This window comes from Aulostomus chinensis, chromosome 5, assembly GCF_037954235.1.
Source record: "Aulostomus chinensis isolate RoL2024-O1b breed Wild chromosome 5, RoL_Achi_v1.0, whole genome shotgun sequence".
Classification (NCBI taxonomy): Eukaryota; Metazoa; Chordata; class Actinopteri; order Syngnathiformes; family Aulostomidae; genus Aulostomus; species Aulostomus chinensis.
This window is the reverse complement of record NC_141324.1, coordinates 3174682-3199382: the sequence shown is the minus strand read 5'-3', so window position 1 is coordinate 3199382 and position 24701 is coordinate 3174682. Positions and strand designations below refer to the sequence as shown.

At 46.8% G+C, this 24701-nt stretch overlaps 2 long non-coding RNA genes and 1 pseudogene across 4 annotated transcripts; all 3 read right to left on the bottom strand.

Moving 5' to 3' along the window:
- Positions 1-69: 69 nt before the first annotated feature.
- On the bottom strand, positions 70-8831 carry LOC147260915 (uncharacterized). 2 transcript variants are annotated; one of them, XR_015116041.1, is made up of 4 exons: positions 8756-8831; positions 7496-7846; positions 7172-7390; positions 70-604 (listed from the first exon to the last, which is right to left on the bottom strand). It is a non-coding gene; the product is annotated as an uncharacterized LOC147260915 (long non-coding RNA). The 2 variants fall into 2 exon arrangements; XR_015116040.1 differs by lacking the exon at positions 70-604 and having other exon boundaries at positions 7071-7390.
- Positions 8832-11178: 2347 nt separating this feature from the next.
- Positions 11179-14229, bottom strand: LOC147260914 (uncharacterized). 2 transcript variants are annotated; one of them, XR_015116039.1, is made up of 4 exons: positions 13155-14229; positions 11931-12102; positions 11601-11726; positions 11179-11448 (listed from the first exon to the last, which is right to left on the bottom strand). It is a non-coding gene; the product is annotated as an uncharacterized LOC147260914 (long non-coding RNA). The 2 variants fall into 2 exon arrangements; XR_015116038.1 differs by having other exon boundaries at positions 11601-12102.
- Positions 14230-17430: 3201 nt separating this feature from the next.
- LOC147260913 (palmitoyltransferase ZDHHC21-like) lies at positions 17431-22601 on the bottom strand (annotated as a pseudogene).
- Between the last annotated feature and the right edge of the window lie 2100 nt (positions 22602-24701).

The following is a 24701-nucleotide window of genomic DNA, read 5'->3' as shown; positions in this document are numbered from 1 at the left end:
AAACAAACAACTAAAAGTGCTTTTAAATGAAAGGATCAATAAAACAAACGACTAAAGGCACTTTCACAACAAAAGATCAAAAGAAAAACCCAACAAAATTGGTTGGGGAGGAGGGCAAAGACCTGTCTGAGGAGGAGAAAGGGGGTGCACAGTCCTTCAGTTCTTGGGACCCCACTTCTCCCCAGCACCTTGAACTCCCTGAAAATCCCTGCTATTGAACTGTAATCCTGTTTTGATGTGTTTCTGCAATGCTGCCTGCAGTGACACTGGAAGGAACCCTCAGGATTCCCAGATTTCCCCAAATGCTCACATGGCTTTGCTGTGTGCAGCATTCATCCATGTCCTGGTCACAAGCCATGCCTACAAATCCAGCAGGGAGGTGCAAAGGTGCGGCCGTTAAGTGGGTTGGGATCACACGCTGCTTCCTCAGTGGGGGTTGGGTTTGGGTTTGGAGAATGGGTGGTGGACCACCCTTTCCCTGTTTCCACACATGTCTCCTGGTAGCCTGGTCTGGCCTGGAAACAAGTGGACACCATCAGGGCCACAGAACTCCATCACAGCCAGAGCTGGGGGCCTGGTCCACCACCCGAAGCTGGTGGGGGTTCTGTTGGACAAAGATAGTGAAGGTGAGCTGTTACCCTTTTGGATCCTGGCTCTTGGAGTGTTGCTCTCTACAACTGAGGCAGGGCCTCAGCACCGTGTGGCACGGCAGCTACAGGCTGCTGAACAGAAGGCTCAGCGGGGGGGGGGGGGGGGGGTCAAGGCAGCACAGAGAACTGTGGGTAGCAGTCCTCCCTCCACCTGGGACCTCTACACCTCACGATGCAACACTTTAAAAATGGGATGCTGTTTTTGTTGTCTGCCCCTAAAGCCACTAAATAAATAGTACTTTAAAAACAGGACATGGACAGAGCAGCCACTCACTACCGCTCAGAAGTGAGGACACCCTCTTCTTCAGTGGTGTTCTTTATTTGGACTACCTTCTACTTTGGAGATTCATACTGAAGACATCAAATATATCAAACAAGATACATGGAGTCATGGAGTAGAGCCAAGAATTGTTAAGAACTGGAACAGGTTTGATATTCTAGCTCCTCAAAGTGGCCTCCCTCTGCTCGTCCTTCTCTCAGGGAGCTTCATGATGTCATCACCTGAAAAGGTTCCCCTCTCAGGTTCACCTTGTCAGGTTCCTTGGTGGAACTTCCTACCTTCTTCCTGGGGTGGAGCATCAGTGGAGCTGAGCAGAAGTCAGGTTTGTCCCCAGCTGACAGCTCCCTTTACCAACTGGTAGAATTCATGTCATGGCAGGAACCAGCAGCTCAGTAGAGAGGAACCACCGTCCATCAGTCCTCTCAGACCTGAAGGTCAGGCGCTGTGGAAAACTGAGAAATCTTTGAACGTGTCCACGAGTGCAGTCGCAAAAACCAGGAGCTGCAACGAAACCGGCTCAGGTGAGGACCAGATCCAAGTCAGATTCCTGATGATGTCATCAGGGGGCTTTCCCAGTGTATTTGATCCTAGAATTCTGTCTTTGATCTCAGGACACATCAAAGAAACTGAATTCTGGCGAGTGTGTGAGAGCCTTCCAGGCTGGGCTAGAAAACCCACCTCAACCTTGTGTGCTCCAGAGGAGAAACCCCAAGCCTGTGTTGTAGCAGCAGGTAGAGCCATCAGTCCACCACCATGAAGCCCCACTTTGTCAAGGACCCTGCACATTGGAGACTTGTGGTTCCACCGCCGTGGCTTTGTGGACACAGAGAAGGAGAAGGGACGGTCTCTCCATGCAGGGATCCATGAGCCACATGGAGGCCTCTCCTCCCCTCTCCTCTCTCCTCTCCTCTCCTCTCTCCTCTCCTCTCTCCTGTCTCTTCTCCTCTCCTCTCCTCGTCTCTCTCCTCTATTCTCCTCTCCTCTCTCTCTCCTCCTCTCTCTCCTCTCCTCTCTCTCTCTCCTCTATTCTCCTCTCCTTCTCTCTCCTCTCCTCTCTCTCCTCTCCTCTCTCTCTCCTCTCCTCTCTCCTCTCCTCTCCTCTCTCTCCTCTCCTGTCCTCTCCTGTCCTCTCCTCTCTCTAGAGCCCAAATCAGGTCAAACCAGAACAGGTGTGGGAAGGCCTCTGTCAAGGTCAAAGGTCACTGGAGACCGTCCTCTCAGTGTCTACATTCAAAAACCCCAACTTCAGCAACTCTGTCCCTCAACCTAAACCAACACTGCTGATTCAGGAGCCCTCCAGCTCCTGGGCCCTGGTACATAGAGAGTTGAAACTCACAGGACCTGGTCCTAGTGGGGCCGAGACCACGTGGACAGGTTTTGGTGGATGGAGCCCCAAGGGTTCACTGAACAAGCCCATTCAGCACCAACACCTCCAGATGGTGTGAGGCTGGACAGGTCTAAGGGCCTGGGTCTTCACTGCACTGTAAAAAAAGGGTCAAAAGTCTGGCAGCAGCGTTTCCAGACGGTACCGTCCAATTACAGTCATGAACTGTTCCACAAAATTCCATGGAAGAAACTGTAAAAATACCCAGCAGCTTTCCCAGTCCAAACTGATGAAATTACAGTCCATTTAGTGTTGAGAAATGTGCTTTCAACTGCAGGAAAACAGGCCCATCATGGAAAACACATGAAGAACAAGGACCTTTCAGGTTCTTCTCTCAGTTCAGGGCTCTTACTGGTTCATTTATGAAACAAACCAGTCTATGAGCAGGAATTTCCCATTAGAAAAGTTCATTTGACAGTGGAAAAGCAAGCGGAGTCCATCAAAATAGCCCAGTTTAAGGTCCGTCACTGTCAAGTGAAGCTACTGAGTTGTTACTTTCTGAAACTGAGCCAACTTTCTACAGTGATTTCCTGTCAGATTCTGGTTTCTCCAAGTATAAAAACTACAACAATGTATCAACACAGAATCTGTGCTTTGAACAATAGAGGATTTCTGCATCTTGCCAGTATTAGTCCATCACTTTAGAGGACTGGAAGGGTCAAACATTCATTGGACAATGGAAAACCAAGCATCGTCCATCAAAATCCATGAACAACAGCTCCATTCAAACAGAAGCTCTGGAATTGGAGTGTGTTAAAGTGAAGTTCTGGAATGTTCCACTTCATCTACAGGGATTTCCCATTAAAGAACAGGTTTTACTACGTTCAGTGTTCCAACATGAACCTTCAAGGAAACACAAAGGTCTGTAAATGTGTGGCATTGAACACACTCGTTTCAGTGAATTGTGAACAAACATTTCTTGTTAAAAATGTTGAAAAAGCAGCAGAGTGTCAGAACAGGAAGTGACGCCACATTCAAGGCAACCTGGCAAAGTAGGAATGCAGCATTGTTTTATACAACTGTCCGATGAAGTGTTGGACTGCCAAAACAGTGGTTTTGATGTGGAACAAAGGAACTGATGTAGAGATACTTGAAGGAAAGGTTCAGTATTTGAACTCTGGGCCCAAGCGTCATGTTGTCAGGGACTTTCTCCATTCTTAGAAACCACAGCTTTGCTCTGTCCCTGCTCCGCCTGTCCAGCAACACCAGGAAGGCCTAAAACTCTCCTCCAAGGGCAGAAGGTCTTTGAAAACTAAGACTCAACTCAACTTTATTCATAAAGCACTTTAAAAACAACCACAGCTGAAAACAAAGTGCTGTACATAAATAGTCATAAAACATAATAATCAAGTGAAGAACAATAAAAATACTAAAACAGGAGCAAAGTCTCATGCTGGGTCAAAAGCCAAGGAATAAAAATAGGTTTTAAGATTAGTTTTAAAAATGGACAGTGAAGAAGCCTGTCTGAGGTGCAAAGGCAGATCGTTCCATCATTTGGGAGCAGCAACAGAAAAGGCTCTGTCCCCTCTGAGCTTCCGCTTAGACCTCGGTATCTCCAGGAGCAGCTGGTCAGCTGACCTGAGGCACCGAGCAGGAGCACGAGGGTGAAGCAGCTCAGAGAGGTAAGGGGGGCCAGACCATTTAAGGATTTAAAAACAAATAAAAGAATCTTAAAATGAACCCTGAAGTGCACAGGCAGCCAGTGGAGGGAGGCCAGAACGATGGGCTCCTTCTTCCTGCTCCGGTTAAAAGTCGAGCAGCAGCATTTTGTACCAACTGGAGACGTGAGAGGGAGGACTGGCTGATTCCAAAGTAAAGAGCACTGCAATCATCAAGCCGAGACGTGATGAAGGCATGAATCACAGTCTCAAAATGCTCTCCTGCAAGAAAGGGCTTCACTTTTGCTAACAGCCTCAGATGAAAGAAAATGGACTTCACCACTGCACCTATTTGACGATCTAGTTTGAAATCCCTGTCCATCTTAAACCCAAGTTTGAAACAGTTGGCTTCACATACAGAGCCAAGGGGCCCAAGTCAATAGGGGGAGGTTCACAGGAGCCACTGGGACCAAACACCATCACTTCAGTTTTCTTCTCGTTAAAATTGAAAAAGTTTAGGGCCATCCAGGCTTTAATGTCATCAAGACATAACAGAAGTGGCTTGATTGAGAGAGCATCTTTCTTCTTTAGTGGCACATCTATCTGACTGTCACCAGCATAGCAGTGAAAAGAGATGCCATGCTGATGAGAATGGAGCCCAGAGGAAGTACATACAATGAAAAAAGGAGAGGCCCTAAAATTGAGCCCTGTGGAACTCCAAATGACTGAGGAGCAGGGGAAGATTCAGAACCAGCAAAGCTTACACACAGAGTTCTGTCTGTCAGATAGGACCTAAACCACCGCAGAGCACTACCACAAATGCCCACTAGGTGCTGCAACCGAGATAATAAAATATTGTGATCCACTGTATCAAAGGCAGCAGTTTGGTCCAGCAGGACAAGAATCACATCATCTCCACAGTCGTTTGCCAGGAGGATGTCATTGAAGACCCTAAGCAGTGCTGACTCTGTGCTATGCAGAGTCTTAAAACCTGACTGGAAAACCTCCAGAATATCATGCTCATCCAGAAAAGACTTCAGTTGAGCAGACACAACTTTCTCCAAGACCTTAGAAATAAAAGGCAACTTAGAGATGGGCCTAAAGTTAGCCAATACAGTGCTGTCAAGGCCAGGTTTCGTAAGCAGTGGTTGCACTACTGCATGTTTAAAACTAATGGGGACAACACCAGAAGACAGACTGCTGTTACTAACGCCCAGAACTGACTGCCCCATACTGGGGAAAACCTCTTTTAAAAATGAGGAGGGACAGAATCATGAGGGGAACCTGATGGCTTCATGTGGCCAACCACATCTTTAAAAATGACAAAGTCACAGGCTCAAACTTATCGAACACAGCCGGGCAACGGACAGAAGCAGAGGGGTCAGCGGCAGGAGCTGAGATGAGAGCCCTCCTGATAACAACCTTGTCAATGAAAAAGTGCAGGAAGTCATTGCACATTTCAGTGGGTGCTTCCAGGCAGACAGGCTGTGGGGCATTCAGAGCAGAGTCAATGGTTTTAAATAGCACACGTGGGTTGTGGCGATCAGACACAATAATGTCTGACAAGTGTCCTCTCTTAGCCTCTTTAACAGTCTAAGACTGATGGTTGTTCAGTCACGACACTCAGGGCTACCACACCAGTGTCAGTGTGTTCTCTTGGAAAGCCAAGCCTTCTGTCAACAGTTGTGTGATTCTGGAGAGGAACAGAGACACCAACACTACCTTCTTAGCTGCTGTTTGGTCCACAGGAACCTGCATTGTTTGTTGTTGTGGGAAATCATGTCCTAAAATGCCAGTTTGTTGTTTTTGAGATAACCTTTGGCAACATTTGGACATGGAAGTGGGCAGGCAGACAAAAAGTGCCACAGCTGATGCCTTCCAGGAGGTGCAGAGATACCTGGCAGAGGGCAGTACTTCCAGGGCCCAGGATCCAGTGAGTTACTGGGCCAACCAAAAGACAATCTGTCCAAACCTCTACCAGCTGTCCCTACAATTTCTTTGCACTCCAGCCTCATCTGTGCCGTGTTTTCGACAGCTGGAGAAGTTTTATCAAAAAAACGTAACAGACTTAATTTTAAAATGTCAGAAAAACGTATTTTTTGAAATAAAAATTTGTAAAAGTCCTCAAGCGTCCTCATTACCAACATTTTCACTTAGATTTTCACATTAAGATACATCTTCACATTGTTTAAAGACATGGAATGATCCAATAAGAACGCAAAGACTTCAATGACATTATTGTGTACACCAGGTCATCAAATCAGTGTCAGGTCAGTCTGTCAAGCCTGCAGGGAAGTTTAAAGTCCAGCAGGTGTCAGTATTCAGTGACACAGTATCAACACAGTGTGTCATTGTGTCGACACGCTTCATGACGCTTCATGACGCTTCATGACGCCTCATCCACCCATCACCAGTGTGGAGCGTTTGCTTGGTGAATTTAAAATGAAGACATTTGAATCAACTTGATGTCGTCCATAGTCCACTGATGCAGCGGTCATGTTCTCAATGTGTGTCACAAAGTGCATCTGTTGCTGTTGGCTGTTTAGTTGGAAACAAGAGTTTGAAAACAGCACACCAATTTGTTTCCTGATGTCGCAGAGGATTATGGGGAATGTAGTCTGATAGTGTGTGCTAGTCTGCAGGCATTCAATGAAGTGTCATCTAATTCAAAGGACTATGATGATGATGTATTGTTTCATAGTGTGTGGCTAATTTGGCTAATGCTTGACAACACCAACAATAATAATAACAATAACAATCATAATCATAACAATAATAATAACAATTACAATAATAATTATAATCCTAATAATAATAATCATAACAATAATCAGAATCATAATAACAATAATAATAGCAATAATAATAATAATGATAATAACAATAATCATCATCATCATCATCATAATCATAATAACAATAATAACAATAATAATAATAATAACAACAATCATAATCACAATAATATAGATCACAAAGTAGCTTAGACCAGGCCAAGCCTTATGTAGTGATCCTGGAAACATTGTTTCATGGATTTCTGATGATCATTCTGTCCATATTGCATGACTAGCCTCCTCCTTCATAGTCAAACTTGAATGCGATGGTGCGAATGTGTAAATTATAAATAGAATAGTATTGTTTACAAGTAAATTGGGCTCTGCATAATTAGCATGATTTTGCTCATGTTGAAGGGAAATGTAAATTATTCTTGGAACTGAAATATACCCTTTTATTTCCTTGTCCATCCTAGGACTCTTACCTGCTCCAAATTGGTCCCTTCAAAATAAATGGTCAAACCAAGAGGAATACCACTTGTGTATTCTTGAGCCCTTTCAAGTAGGGACGATTCATCAGAAAACTGGACAGTGGGGCTCCCCTGGCGATGACTGGTCTGCTGTCTCCCCGTCCCGGCTGAAAATCCAGTCTGTGTCAGTTTCAGGGACCTCTCTTCCTGCACTGCTTTACTGGGGAGCGCAGCCTGCTGACAAATGACTTGGTCATAACTTTATTCTTTGAAACCCTCTGAAGATCTGGAATCTTATTAAACAATTGCTTGGAATGTCAGATGTGTCAATCCACACACCTGTATCATAGAACCATTTGTTCAAGCCAGCGATGATGGACAGTGTGCTTCTGGAATGGAGGAAGAGAGGACTCTGTTCCACTGGAGAAGATGGTTGATAACAAATCTGCTTCATTCCTTCAGCTCCAATCTGAACACCTCCTTCCTCAGACACACTTTGGCATCATTGTGTGCGAGGATATTCCAGAGTTCACCATTAAACCAAAGAGCAACATCTTTGAAGATTTACTTCTCTCACGTGGAACTCCCAACATTTGATTTCTCGCTTGGTCACTGCCTTTGATTCCAGTAGACGCCAGTCCTCTCAGGGAGGCCTGGGCCAAAGAACTGGACGTCCCAGTGTCAGAGGCACTGTGGGAGGAAAGCCTGGTCAGTGTACAGGAATGTTCCATCGATTCGAGATACAGACTGATTCAATTCAAAGTCTTGCGTATACTTCATTTTTCCAAAATTGGGCTTAGTCAGATATTTGGATCTGTTTCTCCCACGTATGATGGATGTCGTAGTGCTGAAGGATCGATGGCACACTTCTTCTGGCACTGTCCTGTTCTCAGTAACTTCTGGTGGGATATATTGGATTGGTTTTCCAAACAAGACTGGAACTTTGCTGTATTTGGTTGCTCTGACAGGATGAGGACTCTTCCTCCTTTTCAAAAACAGGCTCTACAAGCAGGCATGGTTGCAGCTAAAGAATTCAAATTATTAAACTGGAGGGCTCCATGTTTCAAGAGGTGGCTTCAGGAAATGCTTTCTGTTGCTGAGATTGATAGGAAGTGTTTTTCTGTTGTCTTATGTATTATCTGTTCATGATACTTTGAACTCATGTGTACTTATAAGTCAAGCATATACATGATACAAGTTCACGTGGATCTAATAGTGAAAAGGTGGCACAAATCTTTGATAGATTCTTTGAGGGCACACGTTTTGAATTCATATCTTTGCTTCTGGGGGGACCTGAAACAACATTTTCAGATGGGGGTCGTGGCCAATTACACATCATTTTTGGTGTCCTTGTCATGGAATGGTTTGAGAACCCCTGACAGAAAGTTTTTTCAGAAAACAGGATTTAGAAGCCTTTTTTTTTAGAATCGGCTTCAGCTGTAAAAGGGTTAGTTATGTTTCATTTCAAGAGCCACACACCATTCCTGCGATGTCAGGAAGTCTTGGAAAGGTGGTGAATATTTCAGAGGACTTCACTGGATTGTGAACCATTGCTTGGCGATGGGTGAAGGTCTGTTTCATCTTCTCCTTCATGATTACCTCATCAGTTGTATGCTTCATCAGTGTAGCAACCCTTGGATCCCCAAAGAGAGTCTCGACTGATGCCTAAGGCGTCTTTTATTTTAGTGAGAGCAGCGTCGTCACGTTCACCAGAGCACCGTGAAAACTGTGTCAGAGTATACAAAACATAAAACAAACAAGTCACCATACAGTCTTCACAGTATGTTACGTTCCTTGCGGCAACACAAGGAATAACACAAACAGCCAAGTGGAAAATTATCAGTGCAAGAATTATTTATTTCACAAAGGGGTGATCAAAAGTACAAGAGTTGTGTACAAAGTGGGAGGGAAGGTAGGCCGTGAGGGGATTGTGCCAAACAAATTAACTTAACATATCAAAACAAGGCCTAACTGAAATCTTCCTGACACAAGAAACACAAGTAGCAAAAGGCCTGCCCGTCTAACTCATCAAGGTTGTCAAAAACGTACAAGGATGGCACCAACCCATAAACTAGTGTGGTATACAAAAGAAGACTACGTGATGTAAGGTGTGGGGTACCCCAATCTAACCTCAACCGACCACCTCCCACTTCCAAATAAGTTGATCTTACAAAGTGGTTTCTCAGAGTATGTTGCTCAGCAGGCCGCCAGAGAGAGAGAGAGACCCAGAACAAAGCAGGGGAGTGGCTGATAAAGAGGCCTCCCTGGAACCAGCCAGGTGGAGGGGCAACCAGGCTCCAATCAACTCTTCTCCCAGATGTCAGGTGGGAGGGCAGAACAGGAAGCAGCCAGCGTCCTCCTGGATCTTTCCTAAGAGCAGGAGAGGGAGGAGGGAAACAAAGAGAGGGAGAAACCATGCAGGGGCTCACCTGAGCCAGCTCTACATGTCACACATGGAACACAGTACAATCTTCATAATTTTGTCCATAATATTACAACATCAACCAAACATTCCTTCAAACAAAGTGTTCCATGCACACTGATCCAAACTCACAATGTTGCAATAATACAATGTTTCAAGATAAACAAACATACCTCACTGCGCTCACCAAGGATGCTTCAATACTTTTAATCTTTTCTTCTGTTTAAACAGGCGTCAATGTTCTTTTCTGTGCAAATGAAGCAGAAGTTACGCTGGAGCCTGGAGATCAAACCTTTGTGGCCCAGGCTCAAACAAAGCAGCCTCCTCATTACCAACTCCTGTTGGGTTACCTTTACCTGTCTCTCCCTCTTGTGGAGCTACGGTGTCACTCAGAGGACAAAATTCAATCCCCCAAATCCATACAACAGTCCTACACATACAGGAGTCACTCACAACTTCACCTACCAACTATTTTAAAACACACACACAAAAATAGAAGCATTAATTAATAACTTTGAGAGTTTATATTTGTTAATAAAACGGAATGTAAACAATACACATTTAGAATATTTCACTGAGATGAAACAAACACATGCAAGGACTAGTGTGGTCCTTTACAATCAGTGCGATGGCCTCATGACACTGGGTTTCTGTGGTTAGCTGCTTTTCCTCGCTGAAAGGGGTTCTGTCGCCAGCATCTGGACCACCTGGAAGTGTTGGAACCACACACACTGCTGCGACACTTTCCAGTTGCAGGATGCATCTAGATGTTTGCCCAAGACCCAAACTAGTGAAAACATAAGATCTACAATCTCACAGCATTGTGAGCTTGTAGATCAGCCAATGTCACTACTTTTTTAACACTTATTTTCTAATTTATGGAATTTTTTTTGGTTTATATTGTTTATAAATGAAATTACTTAAATCACAGCAGAGCCCCAGTCTTATTTGTCACCACTGGAGCAAAAAAGCATTCTTTGCACTGTTCACATAATAACTTTTTCTTCTTTTATTTTCTCCTTAAAATGAAAAAACACGCACCCTTCTTGAAGAACTGCTAAAATCAAGGTCAAAGGGTCTGACATCTGCAGTGCTGAACTAGGAGTCAAAGGCTCTGACATCTGCAGTGCTGAACTAGGAGTCAAAGGCTCTGACATCTGCAGTGCTGAACTAGGAGTCAAAGGCTCTGACATCTGCAGTGCTGAACTAGGAGTCAAAGGCTCTGACATCTGCAGTGCTGAACTAGGAGTCAAAGGCTCTGACATCTGCAGTGCTGAACTAGGAGTCAAAGGCTCTGACATCTGCAGTGCTGAACTAGGAGTCAAAGGCTCTGACATCTGCAGTGCTGAACTAGGAGTCAAAGGCTCTGACATCTGCAGTGCTGAACTAGGAGTCAAAGGCTCTGACATCTGCAGTGCTGAACTAGGAGTCAAAGGCTCTGACATCTGCAGTGCTGAACTTGGAGTCAAAGGCTCTGACATCTGCAGTGCTGAACTAGGAGTCAAACGCTCTGACATCTGCAGTGCTGAACTAGGAGTCAAAGGCTATGACATCTGCAGTGCTGAACTAGGAGTCAAAGGCTCTGACATCTGCAGTGCTGAACTAGGAGTCAAAGGCTCTGACATCTGCAGTGCTGAACTAGGAGTCAAAGGCTCTGACATCTGCAGTGCTGAACTAGGAGAAAGCTCAGCATCCAGAAATGTTCAATAATATGTTGTTTACAATGCACTCAACAGTCCTATTTTGAGCAATTACAGACTTGTTTTATCTACTTACATGGCCCAAATTGCCCTGGGGGTCTGCCAGATAAGGGAACAAGGCAGTGATGCCCATTGCACATTCCTCTTTGACACGCCTTGAAGGACTTGCCCTACAGGGTACACACACACACACACACACACACACACAAGATACAAACAAAAGTATTGTTTCCTGATGCCTTCTGCAAAAAAAGGCTCTTGGTCTGCACCAATTAAAACAAAAAGTGTACATTGGGTGCTCATGTTCATAATGCCGTCATACCCATGTTCACTGGCCATGTGTGCCACCAGTATCTTCACCATGTCACGTCTCCGAGAATCTGTCAGACTTTTTGTCTGAGCATGCTCATTCATGATCCTCTCCCCTCCAGGTTTCTCCTTCAGAATCCTTTCAATCATCGAAGTGGGAGAAGGTAAACGACTATTCTGTCAATCTCAGGTTGCAACACGAAGGGGGCTGAGTCAAAATGACAATATGAAGGCACGAGAATAAGTGAGTGGCCACCATCCCCCCTTTACTTCAAAACTGTACATGGGCTTTTCCCCCTTATCAGAATCAGCATCTCGATTTCAAACAGTCATCAAGGCTCACCTGAGCGAGACGAGTCTGGTCAGCTCTGTTACTTCGGGCAGGACTTGGCTGCAAAATGATGACGTCATCAGAGTCCCCCTCGTTTTCCACACTGGAGCTGAGAAAGGAGCTTCTGGAGCTGGCAATGGAGTGGCTTGAGGGGCTTGCTGAATCTAGCAGTCCAGGTGTGATACTATCAGCAAGAGGGGATCATTTGCAACACGTAGAATGGAAAAAGATTATGTTCGATGAGGATGGATCCATGTTGCATTACATTGGGTGTTTTGAAACAAAGAGCATTTTGAAGTGCAAAAATACTTCACATTCTAGGTTAGCAAGGACTGTGTGCATTATATGACTCCGAGTAATAAGTGCCACACCTTCAGGATGTGAGCCTTGAGGTAAACGCACCTCAAGCACACCCAGGTGTGGTTTATTCACAAGAAACGTAAACGCCTACTCATCAACCTCAGTGTTCAGATCGTCATAGACTTTTAAATCCAAGATTGGAATTGCAAATTTCTTGGAAACTGCAGACAAAACAAGATTGCACAACATTGATGAATCTGACTGCAATGTATTTATTTTATTATTATTAAAGGCCATGCATCTGTGTCACTATAATTCAAACCACTTTAACCATTAACCCATTTTGGGCGGGAACACCTCTTGGTGTTTTAAGCATTATAGCGTCATGCTTTAACTGTTGAAAAATAGAAGATCTACAAGCGCAAAGTCTGCCCCCGAGTAGTGCACTATGAGCTTGCAGATCTGATATTTTTTCAAGAATCTTGAAAAGGTGCCTAAAATCTTTCACAGTCAACATTTGTAACACAAATCTTTGCTTCTGTCCCTGAAACAACAGATATTCAGATGGGGGTCTGCGGCCAAAGACATATAATTTTGGGGGATCCTTGACATGAAATATTGAGCGCCACTGATACAAAAACATAAGACTTTTTTGTTGTTCTTTTCAGAAAACTGTTTGAATATCAATATTAGCAGATATACAAGCTTGTAGTGCACCACTGAGTGCTGTTTTGTGAGCTCGTACAACTGCCATTTTTGAAAAAGCATTAAAATTTGTGCAAATATTTGTCTAAATATAATTTTTTAAAGCAAACATTTTCAACTCAAATCTTTCTCAGGGCCCCTGGAACAACATATTTATAGATGGGGGCTGCAGTCAAAATACACTATTTGGTAGATGACAATTCTATTCCATGTGCAATTTGTTTCACTCACCACACTCCAAAAATGAATTGAAGGTCAGTTGCCCTTCATAGCAAATGGACTTCTGCCTGTGGAGACACTTCACCCTGACAGCTTGCATCCTTTGAGGCAAATAAAGAGATACAATATAACACAAGTGGACTCTTGGTTGTGCAATAAAACCTCAAGAGTTAAAGATCTAGAAGGGTCAAGAGCTAAAGAATCTAGAAGGGTCAGTTTGGGTTAGCAACTCTCCATTTAGCTGGGGACCACCTGGAATTCGCTCAAGGACAACTGGGGGTCCCCGGACTACTTGTTGAAAACCACCGACATCGGGCACAACAGTTCAGGCATTGACTATATGATTTGACATTATATGATTCGAAAATTCAGCGTTTTGTAGATGTACGGCGGACGAGATATGAAGGACAAGCAAACCAAATCACTCTGTTCAGAGTCAAACACACGTGTCTCGGCGAGTGCGGCCACCATTAAAACGTCGAACAATTGTTCCGTCTCCTGTACGATGTCTACTTGTCTTGTTGCATAGTTTATCGATGTCAGTTTTTGTATGGATAGTTTTATGACCACAAAAAGCCTGCTCAGGGGCTGCAGATGGAAACGAGCTTCAGGGTTAATTCTGGACGAGTCACATGAATGTGAAAACCGACATATTGATTTTTAATGTGAACCATCCCTCCCTTGTAAATACACGAATGAATATGCATGACATAGCCTTGCCAATACTGTTCCTAATAATTAGTAGTACTCCTGGTGCTAGCAAACATGCTAACGTCTGTGGGTAAGTAGCTGTGGCCAGCTGAAAAGTTGCAAATCAGTAACAAACATTGCTGTTTACTAAGTTAAACAATAATAGTCTGACCTGGTTTCTGATCCATCAAAGTGAGGAAAAATATGAAGTCCAATGTACGGTATTATTGTGGTCCCGTCTGCAGACTCTGCGAGTGCTGAGTAATGCCGATGCGGAGAAGTGCGGGCTGAGACAATGGCGCCTTTAGAATTCAAAAACCTGGACATAGTAGGCGGGGCCTTACTGTATTACTCCAATAGAAATTCTTCTGGAAAATTGCTCTCACTCTATTGGTCACAGGAGATATTTATGACTCCAAATGAGTAGATACGACTACTGAAGAGGAAAATAATAACTCTAAAATAATTACTCTGGGAAAATTACTCCCCAGTTTTTCCTCTGGTCCAGGAGAGACCTGGTCTCTGCTACCAGTTCTAGTCAACACGTGGCAGCAGCGTTCTGGACCAGCTGGAGAGTCTTTAGGGACTTATTAGTCCAGCCTGGTAGGAGGGAGGAGCAGTAATCCAGCCTGGAAGTGACAAAAGCAGGGACTAGTTTTTCTGCATCTTCTTGAGCCAGGATGTGTCTGATCTTAGTGATGTTACGTAGATGGAAGAAGGCGTCCTGGAGATTTGTTGAATGTGGGAGTTAAAGGGTCCTGGTCAAAGAGAACTCCTAGGTTCCTTACAGTGGTGCTGGGGGCCAGGGTGGTGCCATCCAGGGTACCTGTCTCATCAGATCAGGTGGTCCTCAGGTGTTTGGGCCCAGCACCAGAACTTCAGTTTATCAGAGTTTAATAAAGGAAATGATGGTCCTCCATGTTTCCTGTCCTTCAGACAGGCCTCCAGTTCAGTCAGCTGGTTTGTTCCATGTGGATCATTGATGAGTTCAGCTGAGTGTCGTCTGCATAGCAGTGAACATTAATGGAGAGTTTCCTGATCATGTGACCTGAGGAAGCAGGTACAGGGTGAAGAGGACTGGTCCAAGCACAGACCCTTGAGGAACACCAGAACTGACTGTAGTGGTCTCAGAGGAACCATCATTAACTGGTACCAACTGAGATTACCCAGTAAATATGACTTGAACCAGTTTAGTGTGGTTCCTTTCATACCAGTGACAGGTTCCAGTCCCTGTAGAAGGATATGGTGGTCAATGGTATCAAAGCTGCACTGAGATCTAAATCAGACCAGCACAGAGACCAGTCCCTCATCTGGTACCAGCAGGAGGTCACTGGTACCTTTGACTAGTTCTGTTTCTGTGCTAGGATGAACCTGGAACCTGACTGAATCCTCCAATCAGCTGTTGCTGTGGAGAAGTCCCAGAGCTGTTTAGCAACTGCTTTCTCCAGAACCTTGGAGAGAAAAGGAAGATGTGATGTTGGTCTGTAGTTGGTAGAACTTCTGGATCCAGGCTTGTTTTTGAGGAGGGTTTCATTCCTGCTACTTTAAAGGACTGAGGGACGGAACCAGATACCAGCGCCACATTGATCATATCTAAGAGGGAGGGGCTAACGAGGGGAGAGAGTCTTGGAGCAGCTTAGTTGGGATGGGGTCCAGGAGACAGGTGGAGGTTTAGAGGAGGACATTATTGAACTGAGCTCATGAAGGCTGATGGGAGAAAAACTATCCAAGTGTGTGTCTGGTCCTCCAGCTGCCTCTAAGGTTCTGGGTTCTAGGGGCCATGTTGTCAGCTGATGGCAGCAGGAGAAGAAGTTTCTCTCTAATCAGGAGAATTTTGTCGTTAAAGAAGTCCATGAACTCTTTGCTGCCCAGGGAAACAGGACTACTTGGTTCAGTAGTCTGGCTCCAGTACTGAAGAGGAACCTGGGTTGTTCTTGAGTTACTCTATTAGTGCTGAGTAGTCGGCTGCTCTGGTTCTACCAGGGGCTTTCTTCTAGGTTCTAAGGCCATCTTGCCAGACTCCATGTGACTCCTCCAGTTTGGAGCAGCGCCATCTTCTCTCCAGTTTCTGGGTTTCTTGTTGAAGCTGTCAGGTTCCACAACCGTACCAAGGTGCTTGTTTCCTTGGGTTCATAGTTTTCTACTTTAGGGGGCCAGCAGAGTCCAGAGTTGTTGCTAAGGTGCCTTCTGCTCTATGGATGAAATGATCAGTTTGGGAGGGACTAAGGTGGACAACAGCGCCCTCTGTTACAGTGGGACATGACACTGAATTTAGCACCAATGTGTCACCAGTGGATCAATAAGAGGTCCCAAAGTAGGAGGAAAAAGGAACTGAGATTTGGCGAGGCTCAGAAGACTGGATTCACTCAAGGAGTGCAGAAGGACAAGGCTGAACACAAAGAAGTTCAAGTGGCACCGTACTTTATAATTGTGAATCCATAAATATGAGACAGTGACAAGATTACCAGGATGGAAAAACATGGCCATGAGGAAATATTTACAATACGGACGCTCTTCAGACCAATACAGCGTAAGAAGCATTCCACAGTGCACTGATTGTCCTGGTGTCTGACCTGGAGGTCAGAGGTCAACACACACACAGTCCAGCAGTTCTCCTGGTTGATTGTCAAAGGAGGAGAATGTCTGAGTGTGGGAAGGAGGTGACTGTGATGGTGATTGTGTGGATGGGAGCTGGGCAAGCGTGTGTGTGTGTGTGTGTGTGTGTGTGTGTGTGCGCGTGTGTGAGGAAAAAGAGGAGAGGACAGCAAAAGCGTTGCCTGCTCACGGGGGCGGAGCCTCCTAGCAGCCCAGCCAGAGCGGTGGAGGTCCAGCACCTTCCTCCAAAATCTTGTTTGTTCTGGTTTTGTTTCCTTTTGGGAATATATAGAGCTCGCTGAAGGGGAAGGATGTGGGAACTTGGAAGAACTAGAACTAGTTTGACCCTGTAGAGGGCGCAAGAGAGCAGCCTATGAGGAAGTGAATGGACTGCGTTGTTCCTGTGCTGTTTCTGCCTCCCCAGTGTGCCGCTAGCCTCTCGTGGCAATAAAGGTTTGAATGGATATTCCCTCCTGCAGTTTCGACAGCTTTACAATCAACATCTCTGATTGGTGTCCCACATCCACACACTCCACATGTTGAGTGGGTGTTCTGGGCCTGTTCTGAAGACAGCACAGACCACTGAGTCAAACTAGGATGTGGAGTGACTTCAGGATCATTTCAAAATAAAAGCTTTCCATTCTTGAGTGTCCAAATAAAGGCATGAAAGCACAGACCACGGCTATTAGAACTCCTCCATGAAATTAAAGCGTCAGCTTCAGCTCAGGGCCAAACACACCTCCTGTCTTCATGAGCCCAGCATGGTTCTCCCTTCTGAAGCTGGGTGACTCTGCCGTGGTGTCACACATTATCTCCCCTTGGAGAAATCTGCCATTTGCCATCACCCATGTACACAAGAGGAGATGAAACTTGGAGTCAAACGTTAGGAGCCATGAAACATTGCAGGCTGCTCTGGGTGCTGGTAAAATGTAGCCACAATTGTTCAGATGCTCTCGATGTGGAGACATTTTCTCTCCTTCCAAAGAAAATCCCATGGCCTACCTTTTCCTTTGTCTCCGTCAAAGTCTTTGATGGAGAGGCCCCTCCACCTGGGCTTCATCACACTCTTGATGAGCTCCTTCTTGGTCGACATGTCCTCTTTATGGGGTGGCGTCCACAGCTTCAGCAGCGTTTCCTATTTGGGTTTGTTTGTTCCCATCTCAGGCTCTCCACACATCTGTCCAGCTGCTGCTGAGTTGGTTGGCCACGTCTGAATTTGGCTGGAAGAGAAAAAGAACTTCCGTCAAAAACCTTGTTGAGTTGAGGCAGTTTGATTGGTGGAGCCTGTTTTCACCAGAGAGTTTGATTGGCGGAGCCTGTTTTCACCAGAGAGTTTGATTGGCGGAGCCTGTTTTCACCAGCGGTTTGATTGGTGGAGCCTGTTTTCACCAGCGGTTTGATTGGTGGAGCCTGTTTTCACCAGCAGTTTGATTGGTGGAGCCTGTTTTCACCAGCAGTTTGATTGGCGGAGCCTTTTTTCACCAGAGAGTTTGATTGGCGGAGCCTGTTTTCACCAGCAGTTTGATTGGTGGAGCCTGTTTTCACCAGCAGTTTGATTGGCGGAGCCTGTTTTCACCAGAGAGTTTGATTGGTGGAGCCTGTTTTCACCAGCAGTTTGATTGGTGGAGCCTGTTTTCACCAGCACTTTGATTGGCGGAGCCTGTTTTCACCAGAGAGTTTGATTGGTGGAGCCTGTTTTCACCAGCAGTTTGATTGGTGGAGCCTGTTTTCACCAGCAGTTTGATTGGTGGAGCCTGTTTTCACCAGAGAGTTTGATTGGCGGAGCCTGTTTTCACCTGAGAGTTTGATTGGCGGAGCCTGTTTTCACCAGAGAGTTTGATTGGCGGAGCCTGTTTTCACCAGCAGTTTGATTGGCGGAGCCTGTTTTCACCTGAGAGTTTGATTGGCGGAGCCTGTTTTCACCAGCGGTTTGATTGGCGGAGCCTGTTTTCACCAGAGAGTTTGATTGGCGGAGCCTGTTTTCACCAGCAGTTTGATTGGCGGAGCCTGTTTTCACCAGAGAGTTTGATTGGCGAAGCCTGTTTTCACCAGCGGTTTGATTGGTGGAGCCTGTTTTCACCAGAGAGTTTGATTGGCGGAGCCTGTTTTCACCAGACAGTTTGACTGGTCGAGCCTGTTTTCACCAGCTGTTTGATTGGTGGAGCCAGTTTTCACCAGAGAGTTTGATTGGCGGAGCCTGTTTTCACCAGCAGTTTAATTGGCGGAGCCTGTTTTCACCAGAGAGTTTGATTGGCGGAGCCTGTTTTCACCAGCAGTTTGATTGGCGGAGCCTGTTTTCACCAGCAGTTTGATTGGCGGAGCCTGTTTTCACCAGCAGTTTGATTGGCGGAGCCTGTTTTCACCAGCAGTTTGATTGGCGGAGCCTGTTTTCACCAGCAGTTTGATTGGCGGAGCCTGTTTTCACCAGCAGTTTGATTGGCGGAGCCTGTTTTCACCAGAGAGCTTGATTGGTGGAGCCTGTTTTCACCAGCAGTTTGATTGGCGGAGCCTGTTTTCACCAGAGAGTGTGATTGGCGGAGCCTGTTTTCACCAGCAGTTTGATTGGTGGAGCCTGTTTTCACCAGAGAGTTTGATTGGCGGAACCTGTTTTACCAGCAGTTTGATTGGCGGAGCCTGTTTTCACCAGAGAGTTTGATTGGCGGAGCCTGTTTTCACCAGCAGTTTGATTGGTGGAGCCTGTTTTCACCAGAGAGCTTGATTGGTGGAGCCTGTTTTCACCAGCAGTTTGATTGGCGGAGCCTGTTTTCACCAGCAGTTTGATTGGCGGAGCCTGTTTTCACCAGCAGTTTGATTGGCGGAGCCTGTTTTCACCAGAGAGTTTGATTGGCGGAGCCTGTTTTCACCAGCAGTTTGATTGGCGGAGCCTGTTTTCACCAGCAGTTTGATTGGCGGAGCCTGTTTTCACCAGAGAGTTTGATTGGCGGAGCCTGTTTTCACCAGAGAGTTTGATTGGCGGAGCCTGTTTTCACAAGAGAGTTTGATTGGCGGAGCCTGTTTTCACCAGAGAGTTTGATTGGTGGAGCCTGTTTTCACCAGCTGTTTGATTGGCGGAGCCTGTTTTCAACAGAGAGTTTGATTGGTGGAGCCTGTTTTTACCAGCAGTTTGATTGGTGGAGCCTGTTTTACCAGCAGTTTTTCTTCAGGGCCTTACATGGCATCATAACAACATCCTCTGGTCTTAGAGCCTCACATGGACTGAGGAGAAACTCCTGAGAAAACCTTTGACAGGTAAAAAGGAGAGGAGAGGAGAGGAGAGGAGAGGAGAGGAGAGGAGAGGAGAGGGGAGGAGAGGAAAGGAGAGGAGAGGAGAGGAGAGGAGAGGAGAGGAGAGGAGAGAGAGGAGAGGACAGGAGAGGCCTCCATGTGGCTCATGGAACCCTGCATGGAGAGACCTCTGTGAATCTTCTCTGTGTCCACAAAGCCACGGCGGTGGAACCAAAGATCTCCCATGTGGACTCATCAGACCAAAGCCCAGATGTCCTCTGGTCTGATGTCCCCTCCTTGAATGTCTTGGTCCAAACCAATGTCCTGCCTGCTGCTCTTCCTTAGCAGTGGTTTCTTAGCAGCTGTTTGACTCCAAAGGCCTGATTGGCGCCGTCTCCTCTGAGCGTTGATGTAGAGACGTGTCTGCTACTAGAACTCTGGGAGGCTTTTATCTGGGCTCCAGTCTGAGGAGCTGCTAGCTTGGGATTCCTGAGGCTGGGGACTCAGAGGACCTCAGGAGACTCTTGGTCTTCCTGTGCTGGGGCCTTTGTTGATGACTTGATGAGCAATCTCCCGTCCATAGGAGCAATGATCCAAATATTGATGAGATTTTGGTGATCAGGCAACACCAACACAGAAAATCCCAGAATATCAAATTGGAGAGTCGCACACAGGAGTTTTCTGCTAAATAAAGGAGAGCCCTGATGACATTTTGGACTCCAATAAAGAAAGTCCTGAACGAACCACTGGTCAATGTTTCTCTTCATTTTGTAATCCCTCCTATACCATGGGGAAGTCATGGTGTCTGGCTTGGAGCGTCTGTCTCCGTGTCACAGGGACAAGCCACAGGACTTTCCAGAGAGTTCCACAAACCTAAGAGAGCAAACTGCCAGGACCTCCCGTGACAGAGCTGGAAGGAAAACATTGAAATCCTCACTTGAGAAGGTGGGGCAGGAGAACTGGAGACAATGAGATGCTTTGTTATCAGGCTGTGTCATCTGTAGCTAGCAGCTAGGTAGCTTAGCTTAGCATATCAAACCAGAAGTGACAGGACTCACTCTCTGTTACTCCTGTTTAGAAGGATTCCACGGTGGGTTTCTGCAGTGGAACTCCCAATAAGAGATCAAATAGAACCGTTCCACAGTGGAACCCTGTCGCCCTGCACTGGAAACTGCTTTCAACCAATTCTACAGTCCAAAAGGTCTCAAGAGGTCAACACACTCACCGTCACCTGGGAGCTGAGCCGCTCTCTCAATCATGGTCGTGTCCTGTTGGGGGTAAAGGACAGTGGAAGATGAGACGTCATCTTACAAAATAAACGCCACCACAAAGTTGTTTCTTTAGGAGGAAAACGCACAACACAAACGAGCAGGAACGTTCAGCTGAAGAGGGAACAGAAGTCTGGAGGTGAGTAGGCAGGACTCAGAGAGGATGCCTGACATCTGGATGCAGGACAGGACGCTGATGCCAGCCAACACGAGGACGCTCAGGACTCCTGAGGCTCTCAGCTGACCCACTTCATGAACGTCTCCTGGTTTGGAAAACAGAAAACATCAGGAAGACTAACCCTGACGTGCACATTTCACGTCTCAAACGCCGCCGGTAGCTTCTGAACACATCTGGTCAGCAGAACCTGTTGACCTGAGGTCTTTCCTGCTGCATGTACCTGGTCTGGTGTGGCTACTGGCTGGAAATAGAAGCTGTGGCAGAAGAGCAGCAGCAGCAGCGTGAGGAGACTGAGGACCAGCGCGTAGAGGCAGAGCTGCAGGAAGAGCCAGTGGTTGTCCTCTCCTACACAGTTGTTGATCCTGGAGGACAATGAACCCTTGAGATGACATCATCCACCTTTGTTGTGTTGACAGGACCCAACCTGCTGAATCTGAAGCTTTTGATACGTTTGTGTTTGGAACGCTGTTGACCAGCGTGTGTGTGTGTGTGTGTGTGTGTCCTCACCAGGGACAGTGCTGGTCCATCCTGAGTACCCAGTGGCCAAAACGCTGCAGTGGTGGGACCTTTTAGGCCTCATTGCCTCACATTTCCTGCACAGCGTCCAGTGCTGTTGCTCTGTGGCACAAAGAGAGAGAGCGATCAGCGGCGTTGTGGTGGTTCTGGCTCAAGCTGACGTGGTCACACACTCATGTAGCATTCAAAGAGGACTTTGGTCTGCTGACCAGTCCAGGAGGCTTCATTTTACCACATTTCCAATAACGCAGTGACAGAGACTCCTAACGGTGCCACTTGGTGAGCTGAACCACAAGCATATGAACCTTGAAAAGAAAGACTGATGAATGAAACAATGACATGTACGCATGGAACACATGGAGGAGAGGAACTAAGAGGCCATCTTGTCTGCGTCCTCACCAGAGGGAGGGATGAGGGTCCACAGGTGGACGGCCAGGATCTGAGGCTCGTACCAGGGCTGCCACACAGAGGGCCGATGCAATAAAATAAGCTGCAGAAGAAGAAACAACGTGTCATTCTGAGGTTTCTGATGTGATGACAAAGTGGAACGCTAGCAGTCAGAGACACTCACCAACAAGGACCGCCCCTGGAAGGTGTGCTTCCTTCTAGTGAGGAAGGAGCACCAGCTTGGGGATGACCATGGCGTTATACAGCCAGATTCCAACCAGCATGCTGAAGCACAGCCAGCCGGCAGGGTCCTTGACAAAGTGGGGCTTCATGGTGGTGGACTGATGGCTCTACCTGCTGCTACAACACAGGCTTGGGGTTTCTCCTCTGGAGCACACAAGGTTGAGATGGGTTTTCTAGCCCAGCCTGGAAGGCTCTCACACACTCGCCAGAATTCAGTTTCTTTGATGTGTCCTGAGATCAAAGACAGAATTCTAGGATCAAATACACTGGGAAAGCCCCCTGATGACATCATCAGGAATCTGACTTGGATCTGGTCCTCACCTGTATGTCAGCAGAGTGAACAGGAGGGGGCTCAACACACAGCCCTGTGGAAGAGGAGACGGTGTTGTGGATCCTGCCGCTCTGGGGTCTGTTGGTCTGTTTTTAACCTTCCTTTACCAAGCAGGAAGGTGGAGCAGATCCAGGATCAGTGGGGAAAGAGAGAAGGAGAGGGGGACAGAGAAAAAGACAGAGAATGGAGGAAGACAGAGAGACAGACGGAAAGAGAGGGACAGAGATAAAGAGGGAGAGAAAGGAGGAGATACTGATGGACAGACAGGGACGTGAGCAGGTGGAGCTACAGGTGGCAGCTGGAGCCTCTTCAGGTCTGCAGCCTCCTCCAGCAGCACCAGGATCTGGGATGAGGGGAGAAGAAGAGGAGTTAGTAACACGTATGAGGATAGGAGGAGGAGAGAGAAGCCCAGTGCATCATGGGAGATCCCAGCAGTCTGAGCCTATAGCAGCAGATCTAAGGGCCAGCCGAAGCAGTCCTGACTATAAGCCTGATCAACAAGGAGGTCTTAAGTCTGCTCTTAAACACAGAGAGGGGGTCTGAGTCCTTGACTGAAACTGGGAGACGGTTCCACAGGAGGGGAGCCTTATAGCTGAAGGCTCTGGCTCCATTCTACTGTTAGAACTCTAGGAACCAGCAGGAATCCTGCATCCTGGGAGTGAAGGGTTCTAGCTGGATCATAGGGGACTAGGAGCTCTGTCAGGGATGAAGGAGCCTGGTTGTTGAAGACTTTGATGGTAGAAGAAGAATTTTAAATTCTGTTCTGAATTTGACAGGGAGCCATGCAGAGAAGCAGTCCAGGAAAAACCTGGTCTCTGCTACCAGTTCTAGTCAGGGGGGCAGCAGTGTTCTGGACCAGCTGGAGAGTCTGTGACAGAAAGTCAGGGAATTCTTCTAAGAACTCAGAATGAGGTGCAGGAGGACAGTACACCCCAGCAAGTAAGAGTGGTTTCTCTGCTTTCCAGTCTGGGGGGGAGAAGCTGACAGTCAGGCTCAAATGAATGAATCAACTGTCTGAAGGACTCTCAGATGCACCGGTGGTGTGCAGGTGTTCATGAGGATCAAAACACCTCCTCAATCAGGACCATCGTCAGCTCAGCCGCCTCCAGGCTTTGTTCTGGCAGCATCCTTCTGTGATGGGCCTCGGCTACTTGGGTGGTGTGTGCCATGTACCGGGCCCCTTTTCCCTTCTGGGCGGGAGTGACGTTGTTCGCCGCCTGTGTCTCTGCAGCCCTTGGGACTTCTTGACTGGTGGAAGGGTCGACCTCGTAGCTGTTGAAGGAGAGTGTGACATGAACACTGGATTAGAGATCTGTGAGCAGGGCTGAATACATGACAGGGTTGCCATGAACAGGCTGTGCATTTCTGTAGGGACGCACATATCCCAGAGTCTACCCATGTCATTTGTGACCTTGGGGTCCCATTCCAGCGCTGCCAATCAAAACGACTGACAAGACATTTTCTGGGAGCGAGTCCTGTTGGGTCGGTCGTATGCATCGAACCACCGCGGGAACAAGAGAGACAGTGACTGGACTGTAACTCATTGTGAGCAATCGCTCCTACAACAAAAAGGCAGCTTGACTGCAAACACAAACTCACAGCATCCTCCTCCAACGACAAGGCCGATGTTGCAACCTGCACGGTTGTTGTTCGGTGTTTCTGGACGCCAATCACCACCCTGAGGGGACACCCCTTTGTGCTGACGTACTGGTCCACCTGTAAAACAGGGAGAGCTGATCAAGGCTACGTTTACAAAGAAGCAGGAGACAGCTCATCAAGGTAACAGTCACATTCATCTTACAGTCATTCCCTCCACGGCTCTTGGGCGCTGAAAATGCTGAAACACCACGACCGCCTCAAGGGAGGAGTGGGACGTGGTCTTCTCATTTTCTGAGATGGGTTGGTTTGTGATCAACTTCCCACACAGGAAATGGAGGACATCACACAGCTGTGCTGGGCAACCAGGAGACTTGTGGAAATAGGGGACGGGTGATCCACCACTTTAGGGTGGTGGACCAAGCCCCCAGGAAGGACCTGAACCCTGACCCTATGGACTGAGGTCTATGCAGGGATGAGGAGGGAGAGCTGGAAGACGATCACACAGCTGTGCTGAGCAACCAGGAGAC